At 38.5% G+C, this 13,707-nt stretch overlaps 1 protein-coding gene across 2 annotated transcripts in view; it reads right to left on the minus strand.

Annotated features, from left to right (window-relative positions):
- The window catches only part of LOC150088245 (suppressor of lurcher protein 1-like), a 1,375,230-nt gene that overhangs the window by 677,593 nt on the left and 683,930 nt on the right, over positions 1 to 13,707 (minus strand). For both annotated transcript variants that reach the window (XM_090370656.1, XM_090370655.1), the window contains exon 3: positions 12,394 to 12,508. The gene's annotated coding sequence lies outside the window, so the exon portion shown is untranslated. The remainder of the gene's footprint in view (positions 1 to 12,393; positions 12,509 to 13,707) is intronic.

The raw sequence follows: 13,707 nt of genomic DNA on the forward strand, positions 1-13,707 counted from the left end.
CAACCTGTGGGTAAGTTGTCACCATTCTTAATTCAGAAAATCTTGGAGTCAATTGCAGGATCACCAAAAATGGTTAAAAGACTGCAATCCGGAGACCTTCTGATAGAAACAGCCACCTCTAAACATTCTGAGCGGCTGTTAAAAACAACAACATTTGGTGGGTTGACAGTAGAAATTACTCCCCACAAAACTCTAAATTCATCAAAAGGTGTCATCAGCGAGTGGGACCTAATTACAGTCTCCGAAGAAGAACTACTCCAAGAACTCAGCAGTCAGAAAGTAGTAAATGTAAAACGGATCATGACAAAAAAAGATGGAAATCTTACTCCAACAAGATCCATCATTCTGACATTTAGCACTCCAGACTTACCATCCTGTATTAAAGCTGGTTATTTAAACTGCCGGATTCGACCATACATCCCGAATCCTGTTCGTTGCTTTAAATGTCAGAAATACGGCCATTCCCAGCAGGCTTGTCGCGGGGAAGCCACATGTCCCATCTGTGGCTCTAAAGATCACACCCAAGCGGATTGTTCAGTCAAAACTCCTGTTTGTCCAAACTGCAAAGGAAGCCATCCAGCCTTTTCCAAAACTTGTGAGCTATGGATAACAGGAAAGAAAATACAAAAATACAAAATTGAAAATAAAGTCACGTTTCCTGAGGCACGTAGACAAGTTATGTCGACCATGCCTAGTGGTCGTTCTTATGCAGCTCGAACTAGAAACTTTGTTTCTACTGCAGCGCAAACGGATGTATCAGTTCCGCCTAACACCTCTCTAGCGAATTGGCTTAAAGTTACACTTTCAACCTCTAAAAAAGATAATCCTCATAATCCTCCAAAAAAAACTAGCGAAGCCACAAATACTCCAATCAGTATCCCTACTCATACCCCATTGGTCTCGATTGAAAAAGAACAATTAAAATCTCACTCAGTCTCAAAAAAAATGGAAGCGCCTACCAATAATATGGATGTAGATGAGCTGCTACGTAATGAGGAGCCCATTCTAGAACTCCATGCAGATGACACCATGGATCTTGGACGCCCCACATTCCCAAAAAAAGACCGGAAAAAATGTCCCACGAACAAAAAACAGTCAGACGAATCATCCTCAGCCAAAACTAAATAATGTATAACATCATACAATGGAACTGCAGAGGACTAAGTAGTCATTCTGATGACTTAAGGGATTTACTAGCTCAATTCAATCCCATAGGTGTATGCCTACAGGAAACTTTCTTGTCACCCCAAATTTCACCAAAATTCTCAAATTATGTGATATATAGACGAGACAGGAGTTCAAACTCTGCTGCTCGTGGCGGAGTAGCTATTCTTGTTAACTCTGACATTCCATCCAGGCCGATCCAATTGAGAACCACTCTAGAAGTTGTCGCAGCTCGTATTGCAGTTGGTATTTCAATTACCATTGTTTCCATCTACATTTCACCCTCTCTACCACTTCCTCATTCAGAACTTGACAGCCTGATTTCACAACTCCCAACTCCAATTTGTCTCTTTGGTGACTTTAATGGACATCATCCATTGTGGGGGTCTGCTACAATGGATAGAAGAGGCAAATTGGTGGAGGAATTCATGAACAATAATGGTCTTAATTTACTAAATTCTGGATCTCCTACTTACATACACCTAGCAACAGGATCTGTTTCTGCCATCGACTTATCAATTTGTTCACCCTCTGTCTTTCCAATCATGACATGGTCAGTATTAACTGATCCCTTTAACAGTGATCACTTTCCAATTATTTGCTCACTACAAACAAGAGTAACTCCGAATCCTGTTCAACGATCCAACTGGCAGTTTAAAAAGGCAAATTGGGAAGGATATTCTGCCCAAATACTCTTAGACAGATGTTATGTTCAAAGACAACATATTGATGAAGTAAATACTTATATAACCAATCAGATTCTCACTGCAGCTAATGCTTCCATTCCAAAATCCACGCCTTATCACAAACACAGAAATAATTGGTGGAATACAGATTGTTTAATTGCCAAACAGGAAAAAAACCGTGCTTGGAATAATTTCCGCAAGTATCCCACCACTAGTAACCTAATTTCTTATAAAAGACTCAAAGCGAAAGCTAGACAAGTTAGGCGGAAAGCGAAACGGGATTCATGGATTGCTTTTGCCTCAACCATTACCAAAGACACGGATACACGGGTCATCTGGAAAAGAATACAGGCATTAAATGGCAAATTTTCTCGGCTGCCCTCTCCGATACTTCATTGGAGAGGGAAAGACATTTCTACTCCTGAAGAAGTTGCAAATGCATTAGCAGAATCATTTGCAAAAATCTCAGCTTCTGCCACCTATGCGTCTGCCTTTCAGAACATCAAAGCAGGTGCAGAACGGTATAAAATCAACTTCTTCACGCGCCGCTCACTGTCGTACAACCAACCATTTACATTAATAGAACTGCAAGAATCATTAAACAGATCTTCCAATAGCGCTGCAGGACCAGATGGAGTTCACTACGTTATGCTAAAGCATTTACTTGATGAAGACTTGAGAACTCTATTAATTTTTTATAATCGGATCTTCACTGAAAATGCCTATCCTTCTTCATGGCGCCATTCGTTCGTTATCGCCTTACCAAAACCAGGAAAAGATCCTTCCTGTGTTGAAAATTACAGGCCAATATCTCTTACGAGCTGCATGGGAAAAATTTTCGAAAGGATGGTTCATACTAGACTCACCTACATCCTGGAGTCAGAGAATCTTCTTCCAGAACAACAATATGGCTTTCGGAAAAACAGATCAACACTGGACGTGCTTATCAAAGCCGAATCTCATATCCGCAATGCCTTTGTCATGAAACAACATCTAGTCATGGTCAATTTAGATCTTGAAAAGGCATTTGATACAACATGGCGCCATGGTATTATTAGGGACCTTTACCATCTGGGGCTTCGGGGCCATTTGCCGGAAATAATTCAAAATTTCCTGCAATTGCGCTCTTTTCAAGTCCGGTACAAAAACATCCTCTCTACATCTCACATTCAGGAAGAGGGAGTCCCACAGGGATCAATACTCAGTCCAACACTGTTTTCAATCAGAGTTAGTAGTATGACACGAGATATCCCAAAAACTGTACAAACGTATATGTATGCAGATGACCTTACCATTTCCTGTCAATCTCAAAGTATGAATACCATTGAACGGCAGCTACAACTTGCCATAACCAAAATAGAAACCTGGACTTCACTGAACGGTTACAGACTGTCAGAAAAGAAATGCACTGTCACACACTTTTGCAAGAAGCGAACTCTCCATCCCGAACCTGAACTGCAAATAAACAATACTCCAATCCCGCTTGTTAATACCGTTAAATTTCTTGGACTACTATTAGACCGCAAACTAAATTTCCAATCTCACATCACTTATTTGAGAACTACTTGTTTAAGGCATTTGAATATACTTCGTTCTGTCTCATCTATGTCATGGGGAGCTGATCGGTGTACTTTGCTGCATCTCTATAGAAGTTTAATCCGTTCACGACTAGATTATGGTTGTCCAGTGTATGACTCTGCCAGGAGCACTACATTAAAACAGCTAAATATGATCCATCACAGTGCTCTGAGAACTGCGCTGGGAGCTTTCAGGACTTCTCCGATCCAAAGTCTATATATTGAAGCGCATGATCCCCCATTACACCTGCGTAGAAAAACACTACTGCTTCACTACGCTGCTAAGATCCAGAGTCTACCATCGCACCCAAGTTGGGAGTATCTCTATAATACTCGTTGGGATGCCTTCTACGAGAGCAAACCAAATGAAAATAGACCCGCCTCTCTCAGGATCAAAGAACTTGTTCAGACTTGGAATATCAATTTAAATGACATTTTCCAAGACACAACTACACCTGTTGCTCCTTGGACATATGTGTCTGTCTTTCAAGATACATACTTCCTCCAGTGGGGGAAAAATATACCTTCCTGCAATATCAGACAGTTACATTCAGCTCATGCTACGGACAACCATGCCTGTAAAATTTATACGGATGGTTCAAAAACTGAGAGTATGGTAGGTGCTGCGGCAGTTTTTCCTTTATTTACAATTTCAGCCACATTACCGCTTGCTTGCAGCGTCTTCACAGCTGAATTATATGCTATTAAGTTAGCGCTTAGTAAGATAATTGAGCTCTCCATCTCATCTGCCATAATTTACACAGATTCTCTTAGTGCTGTCTCTGCCATAAGGAAGAATTCCTCCATTTCTCACCCTACATTGAAACAGATTCATTCCCAGCTATTCGCTTGCAGTGTGTCCAATCAGTCAATCAGTTTTTGCTGGATCCCTGGCCATTCAGGCATTCCGGGAAATGAAAGTGCTGACTTTGCCGCTAAACATCCCCAATCCGCTCTCTCACAACATCCTCAGGTTCCTTTCTCTGATTTTAAGTCGGTCATACGCAAAGCCTGCTATGATAAATGGTCACAGACCTGGAAAAGTGACCCTAACAATAAACTTTATCAGATAAAAGAAGATCCAAAGCTGTGGCTGTCTGGCTTCCGAAGAAATAGACGAGAGGAAGTGGTACTGGCAAGACTCAGAATTGGACACACTCACTATACTCATCTCTTCCTATTATTGGGGGAAAGTCCACCGCAGTGCTCATCCTGTCAGACGCAACTTACAGTCCGTCATTTCCTGGTTGATTGTCCCTTACATTCAACCATCCGGTCAAACACTTTTCAGTCACTCTCTACATTGAATATATCACCTGATTTATCTCGCATCTTAGGAAATGAAGCAAATATTGAAGAACTTTTATTATATCTAAAACATATTGGTTTGTACAGAAGCATATAATTTAATCTCTCTAACAATACGCTTTTGTGAATTAACGATGAAGAGACACAATTTGGCCGTAGTAGCCCTTGTGTCGTTAAACCGAACAACAACAACAACAACATATTGGAGAGGCGTCTTCACAAGCCTTTGCAGACGACCTCATCCTGATGATAGACGCAAACAGCAGAATCCAGCTGGAAAGAAAGGCAAATCATGCCCTTAAAATCTTACAAGAGTGGACCAATATCCACTTCCTTCGGATCTCTGCAACCAAAACGGACTCCATTCTCCTCAAGGGTGCCCTAGATTACAGGAGATCCCCACAGATTAAGATTGATGGTATCACACTACGACTGTCCAAGGAACTTAGATACCTGGGATCTGATCAGTCCAGTAATACTGGACCCCCACTCTCTCCTTCTAGGCACACTTGAAATACATTCGTAAGAAGATACGGGGCTATATAGCCCTTGTTACCGGAGTCGCAAAAACGGACTGGGGATTGAAAAAGAAAACCCTCAAGCTGTTTTACAAAGCCGCCTTCCTGCCGATAGCTACCTATGCTTCCGGAGCATGGTACCCCAAAGTCACCATGGCTGTAAATTGCAGAATCCTAGACTCTATCCATAGAGCCATGCTGCTCGCTATAACCCGGGCCTGCAGCACAGTTAGCACCCACGCGCTGCAGGTGCTGGCGGGAACCCTACCTTTAGACCTCGAAGTAGCTAAATGTGGAGTGTTATATGAACTCTCCAAGGGAAGAGCCTGTACCTTCGCCAGCTTCGACGCGGATCCAACCACAAACCGTTTGACTGAGAAAAAGAGACTTAAAAATCACCTCATGCAAACATGGCAAACCAGATGGGAGAATTTCCCAAAGGGAGAAGTCACCAAACGATTCTTCCCCAACGTTGGAAAACTCTATCCACTGGCTCCAGCATGGTTCCGTCGGGACTCCACGTGACCTTCCTGCTAATAGGACATGGTGCCTTTAAGGCTAAACTTACAGCCCTGGGCATTACAGATGACCCTACTTGCTGTTGTGGAGAGCTGGAACCACCTCATGCATGGATGCCAGCTTTATGATGACCTCCGCTGCCAGCTCATCACCCGGATCACCTTTTTGCCCAAAGATAGAGAACAACACCTCCTGGACGGGAGGCAGGAATATATTGCCTTCTCAAAGTTCGATGAAACCTTGTACAGAAGAATACGGGACCTGAATGCACACTAGCCACATAATGGCTAGAAGCCAAAATGTGCATAACACCAAAGGTGACCTACCAAGCAACCATGAAGATAGACAAAAAATCTGAATGAAGGACGAATAGCAGCCGTTCTGGCGGCCTGAGCCAAGCACTAGCCTGGCTCTCCTTTAATATCCCTTCCTGGCAGGAGGACGAGACGACCAGTCACCTCGCTCCCCTGCTACCCCACCTTTCCTTCTGGTGAGGCATGGCCATGTCTCACTGACCACCTGGGGGAATCTCCTCTGTGTCCCACATATTCTGCCTTTTGCCCCTAACCTTCTTCCTCCCCTCCCCCACTCTATCTATACACCACGCGAGCGCCCTACACACTAAATTTAATCTATCCCAAAAATAATCTTCGCCCAGTCTCGGCCTAATTATCCTACGCATTGCCCTACTCCTGCCATATGAATGCATGCACACGTGCTGTATGCAAACATCCAAAGTAATTACGGCTGCATGGATGCTTATATATTATGTATCACTGCTGTGTATATGTACATATATATGTATGTTCTTATATGTGCATGTGTACATAATTTTTTTTTTTTTTAGGTCCTAGCCGCTGAAATCTCAGGAAATTACGCGGAAGGACCTGCCAGAGTAACTTAAGTCTACTGGGTTCCTTGTCTTCCTCCACGGGGCGAAGGTGGGGCAACGCTGGGCTGCAGCAGGGGTCCAGCGGCTAAATGACCAGATGAACAACGGTACACGGCATTACACAGGTACAACACTCACACACTTTTAAACCTCTGGCGTTCCCAGGAAACTGGTACACCCACAAAGAAAGCAACGGGGAGATGGGGGAACCCCTGGTGCCGCATGGCAACAATATACCTTACGCCTTACGTGGATCACAAATATTACCGAGAAAGTACTCAGACCTCCATCAATAATAAAAATATCTACATCGAAGGCCATATCAATCCCAGAGTATTATAAAAATTTATAATAGTGGGCCCCACCAGGGGGCCCAACGACTAAAAGGTCGGAGATGAACAACGCCACACTCTAGAATATACATACACTTTTAAATATCTAGCATCTACAATGTTCTGTATCACACGACAACGTATGCTACGCAGAGATGGAGGAAACCCTGGTGCCGTTAGACCTTAAACACACCATATCAATAAATTAAATAATGCATTATAGCGAAAGGTATTGCTAAAACCCAAAACTAAACTTAATTCAAGCAATGTACATAAAGGTACTGCTAATTCTTATTTTTAAATAACTGCTTGTTTTCTTTTATTCGTTAACAACACTTACTCATATCTTTAATTCGGTAATAAAATATTTTTGAAATCTGACTTTTATTGAAAGGTATTTGAAAAAGTGAGCTGGTAAGTGTTAGGAGTTAGTACTATAAATCTTACCGGGGGAAGGAACCTTCCAATGACAACGGAACGCCTGTTAGATCAACTCGTATTAATCGTATTAGTTATTGTTACACCCGTCATCAGCAGAAATGACTGACTGAGACGTTCTCTTTTGTAGTTTACCGAGTAAAAGGCACTGATAGCTTTCGACTAACCCTTAAGGCATTTTAAGAGGTGAATTAAACTCTACTGGTTAAGGAGAATGCCGTTTATTATTTCATTAAGATATTAATGTTGCCCTCTTTGTTCACATACAGTAAGAGGATTACGCCATTCTTTTCTGTGGCTGTCATGCCGCTAAGTATAAATGCTAAGACTCTTCTCTCTAATGGTAATAATGACGGAGGTTATATAAACGCGACAGCAAGTAAATCACGTTTAACTCGTTGTAAACCCTTTTGAATAAACCGAGTCCCTTTTACAGTGTCTGAACTTCTCTGCACGCAGAAAACAGGAAAAGACAAAACTCTGAGGAGTTTAAATGCCTTATTTAGTTCGCTTCTGGAAACTCCTCTTAAGTGACGTTGCTTTCAAGTTTGGCATAACTAATAATATTTATCTCTACACCAATTCGGCGAAGTATATGGTTTTCCATAAAAAAAAAAAAAAAAAAAGAGATATTCCGCTTACATTAAAAATCTAATCGGATTATGAATAATCTAAATCGGAATACGATATGGCTTTTCTTTTATTCGAATTGAGCTTATTCTGTTTTAAATAAAATGCGTTGTAATTTGAGAAAAAAACAAACAAACATGCATATATTACATGTCGTTCGGAAAAATTATTCTTTGAAGGTTTCTGTAAATATTTTGCGACATTGTATAATAGTGTTTATAAGTATGAGCAAAAGGAATAAATTTATAATTAGTAATAGCGTTATTTAAGCGATCTCTTCGTTCTTGATGGCTGCATTGGGAAATGTACACTTCATCCTCAGTCAAAAGATGTTTCCAAGCAGTGTAGTTGTACAAGTCTGCGTCACATGGTATTCATCAGCAACGGTTTACCAGCATAGTGTAACTAAATCCAACAATTATTTATTTATTAACTAAATTAAAAATACAATAAAAAACATAAACACTATTTCAACTTTATGTTTTATACAAAATGCTGTATATTTATTTGTTTTATAACAAGTGAAAAGTCAAAACTGGTCTCCCTATTGATTGAGGTTAACAGTGTGATGAGATTAATGAGCAACTGGTCAGTATCTTCTGGCTGTGGGAAGAGGAATATAAGTTGTACAGACACAGACAAAGCGCTCTTTTTTTTGGCCTGATACAGAAAAGCCTAGCTTCTTTGCATCTTATGACTTAATACTAAATATATTAAAGAATGTATAAGTTTGTGCAATGGCATTACATGTCGCCAACTACCAAGTAGTTACAAAGTGGCATATTTAAGTATAGTGGCGGACAAAAAAACTGCATCACCTTAAAAAAAGTAACAATTGTAGTGAAACGTATAAGATATTGTTTGATTACAGTCATTTTGTTTGTTGCAAAGCAAAGGTATTGCGTCAGATAACGCTTCTATTGCATCAGACAGTAGTTGCAAGGTATTGCATCAGCCGTTTCTACAAATAAGGCGTTGGAAGGCTATACACGCTCATTAGTATCCTGTTTTGCGGAAGTGTAAGCATGGTTCCATGTGTTCAGTTGACACCAAGACAAAAAAGTGTATCTGTTGCTCTGTCCCAGGAAGGGCTTTCTAAGTGAGCTATCGCTGATAAAATAGGTTGCCACCAGTCAACAGTATCCAGGGTGCAGAAATTAAAGTGAAACTGGTGATCTGAAGAGAAGACCTGGATCAGGTCTTAAGAGAGTGACTACGCCTTCCCAAGATCGGTATTTGAAAAGGCTATGCCTTTGTAATCGCCATGCTAGTGCCCGGATCTAAAACTGGACTTTGAGATGGCCTCTGGTGTTGAAACAAGTGCATGAACTATCCAAAGACGGCTTTCGGAATGTGGTTTGCATGCCTATCGGCCCAAGAAGAAGCCTTTGTTGACCCAACAAATGAGGAAGAAGCGACTTGCTTGGGCTGAAACGCATGTTTCATGGACAAAAGAGCAATGCGACACCGTCATCTTTTCTGACGAATCGAAATTCAACCTGCATGGCTCGCGAAGCGATGTATATCGTAGCCGACTTCTAAGTAGTTACAAAGTGTCATCATTTAACACAAGTAACAATAGTCTTTTCCACTGGTGAAGCATTACTTTCGAGGTAGTGTAATATCATGGTAACTCGTTCTGAAGGTATACAGAATATGAGATATACATAAATGATGTCACTTTGTAACTACTTAGTAGTTGGCTACGTGTAGACATGATGCCATTACACAAACGTATACGTTAGTTAACTTCTTCGTAACCTGAGGCTATTGCCCTAAAATAATTATATGTTAAAGAAGAAATAGAACAGTACCAAGTACGAAGTTTGCATTGAATGCTGATAAGAACAGAACCCCTTCTTATTCAGATACTTAGGCCTTGATGACTGAAATTATTAAAACCTAACGTTAGCTGTTTGAACTTTTAATGTACAAACTGAAGAACCAGAAGCGCTTTTTAACTTACTCCACCCTTTGATCAGGAAATGTTAGAAGAAGGACAGAAATCGAAAGGAAAACAAGATCTGTGGCTTTCATGAAACATCTGCTTCTGTGCTAAAAAGATCCTTATCTCAATTCTGGTGCTAATTAAATATATCTTCGATCTCTCCCTTCAGTCTTAAAATTTCCTTCTTAATAAAAAAAAAAAAAACAAGTAGCAAGTGTCCAGCAAATTATCACTTCGCAGCAAATTATCACTAAGCTTTGTCCTTAATTAATGTTACAGCATATTTAATGTTACATTAAAGTAATTAATGTTACAGCATACAGGCAAGTAAACAAACCGAATGTTTTGGCAAAGATAGTAAAAGCCTTAATATATGAATAATTGAGCCAGTTTCTCAAGATTAGATTAAATTACGCAAAAAAATCCTCTATTTGCAAGGTCTCTCAACTATTACCAATCTAATAACTTTGGAGCTGGATTTAATATCGATAACAATTAGCAAATGGGTGCAGTCTACACAGATATGCAAAAGGATTTTGGTGTAGCCTCATTGCTCATACAAAAACTGGAGTTAGGGCTCATTGGATCCGCATTTATTTTAATAAAAAGTTTTCTTTTCGAAAGGATGGCTAAATTAAAATATTTATAAGATTTTCTTTTATGTTTATTATACAAAGAGGAGTGCCTCAAGAAACGGCTTGGCCCCTTGATATTTTGCATCTTCCTGAATGGTATGTTATGGTATGTTCTCAGCCTTGATAATGAGACAGATGCTTGAGTAATGCTGATGATATCAAGATCTATAGAATAATAAATAACTTAATATACTATGACACTGCACAGAACTGGAAATAGATACTAACACATTGCTTAACTGGACCTAAAATAATAAGTTAGATGTGAAATTGAAAGAATGTACGGTCATCTAATTTTCAGATTGCCACTAAACTACTTGTTCTCTATGCATATCAACTATGTTCTCAGATTATAAGAGAATTACGAAAATATGTAATCTAGGAATAAGTTTTAATAATCATACGAGTTTCACATTCATGTTACTGAAACAATCAAGAAGGTATCTAGAATACTTGGTCTAAACAAAAGGATATTAAAGTAATTTCGCGATAACAACACTAAAATCAAGATATATCACATGACTATTCTTCCAATGATTCAATATGCGTCTCAAGTTTCGGCATACCATGAAACCGGCAGAAAAAGGCATTTGAAAGAATTCAAAAAAAAAAAAAAAAAAAAAAAAATACTACGCTATAGAAATAAAGTAAACTAAATATTAGTCTAAACCGTGTTAGCACCAAAGCTACTCTCCTCCATTAACTTCAGTTGTCCTATCCGACCTTCGAAAGACCAGAAATTGTTTAAAACTGATCTGACCAGGACAAACCATTTGTATTATTATTACTCAAATAGCGTTGTACGTTATTTAAATCTGCTCGACCTTGATTTATTTCGTTCAAATGAAGTTTTAAAGACATTAAAAATAAACTTTTTAAGCAAAAAAATAAACAAAATAAAATAAATAAATATTTAGTCCGAATCTTTTCTACAATTTTATATACTAGAAGTTAAGAGGTTATTAAGGAGATGATAAAGAAGTATTAAAATGATTTAATTATTTACAATAAGAGAGTTTATCTTAACTTGCCTAATGCAAATTAGTAGACGAAATTACTAGTCTAATAACTGTATTCCATTCTTGCATTAATTTAAGAATTATATCATTACTCTTATCTTTTTGTTTGGTTTTATTTAATGATACTAAAGAAAAAAATTTAAAAAATTCTTGTTATTTGAGGCTTTACAGTAATTTTAGACTGCCTAAAATAGGTTCTGTACTTCGCTGTTTGGTAGCTAATGAAAATAAAAAATAAAAAAAACCAAATGGCATGTTATACTGCTGATAAAGGGGAAATAAGTCGTTGGGGAAACTCTACTTTCTCCCAAGAGATTGGCCAACTGCAGTCTCATTTAAGATACATTTAAAAATTTCCCCACTCTCTGACGCAATTCGAACTCAGACCTCATCAGTCGGGTGACGATTCCACTGTATTCCAACGGAGCCCGAAGATAAAGAGTTATTAAATAAGCAAATAAACAAGCGACTTCCTTGTTGCTCTCCAGTTAAATATGATCGATTTGGATCTGTTGAAGGTAACTATAATAGTAACGTCCTTAAATAATTTAGAAGTTTATTAACATCACTTTAAACAGTGTCCTTTCGTAGTACATTGTGTCTTTACTTTATAAATGTTTAAATGAGCATCTTCTTATTAGATGAAGGTGCAAGAAATGTGAGACTAATACAACAGGAAACACGTTTAAACTAAGTGGAAGGAAATATCTATTTCATGCACACCTACCTTTGATGCAGCTGTGTGTACACGGAAGCGTGGAAGAGTTTAGAGAAACGTATGTCACCACATTCATATCACTTCAAAATTTCCTCCTCTACAACAGCGTGTATCCGAACACCTTCTGGAAGAGATAGAAATAACCAATGCTAAACTGAAAGATGAATTAAGGACGAGAAGTTATCTGTTTGTCGTCAATTAAACTTAGAGAGCAGTCATTAAAATTACATTAAATAAATCTCACGCAACACGAAAACAGGTTTCGAATACTTAATTTACTGTAAGGTCTTGTTAACAACAACATTTTAATTTACAATTTACATATTCATTCATCACTTAAAATGCATCTGAGAACTCATTCAACTACTTAAAATGTTTAAAATACGCCTGAGAACAATTTCCTCGGGTTTATTAAGAGATGCAAAAACTTGGAGCGCGACAATTTTTTTTCCATGAGTGATTGGTGTTTGTAAGTAATGTGGTTTTCAGAATTGCTAAAATTATCAGAAAATCCTTTCATTACCTATCAATATATTCAAAAGCATTTATTTCCATTGGTAATAGAAAAACTTTTAATAAAAGTTATTTTTTACTACTAACGATTATCCACCCAATAATAAGCTGACTAGGAAAAAGTTACTACCACATTTCAATGAATTTAATTTGTAACCATAATTTATTAAATATTACTACATTAGAATACAGACGGTACATTAAAGGCACTTCACGCAAAATTGCTAACATTCTGTCATTGCCCACATGGCTTCTTTTTTAGGATTTCATTTCAAGAATAAATTGAAGTGGAGATGAATCTTTTTAACTGTTCCAACGAGAGTATATTATCTGTCATTTCAAATGCATTCTTCTTAGCAGTTTTTCCATAATTTCTCGAGGGGCCAATTTAACGTAATATAATTCTTCTGAGTTACTCGTAATAAAGGGCCATGGCGTATTTTCTCCAAAGCAATGTGTTCAAAGGCAAATTGTTTCGTCCATACATACTAAGGCACACCACGTACTTAATACTGTTAGCAGAGAGTGAGCAACAAATGCAATTCACAGAGCAATACGAATGGGCGAAACTGTTTATAAATATTAAGCTAATTCGTGAATTTTTTTCCATTGTCACAAGCATGGAGATGATTTCAGAGTTTCCAATCCTTTAAAACGCATGAGAAATTCCAGAGTGCTCATATTACAAGAAACAACCTTCTTTATGTGAGCACTAAGAGATAAATGTTATGTCTTTATCAATAAAAGAAACAGACGTAAGAGGAGACGCCAAAATCCACCATCTTAGCTGCCACCTGCAAGAGGAATGCA

The sequence above is a fragment of the Mastigoproctus giganteus genome, chromosome 3, assembly GCF_048544385.1.
Source record: "Mastigoproctus giganteus isolate SK-2022 chromosome 3, ASM4854438v1, whole genome shotgun sequence".
Classification (NCBI taxonomy): Eukaryota; Metazoa; Arthropoda; class Arachnida; order Uropygi; family Thelyphonidae; genus Mastigoproctus; species Mastigoproctus giganteus.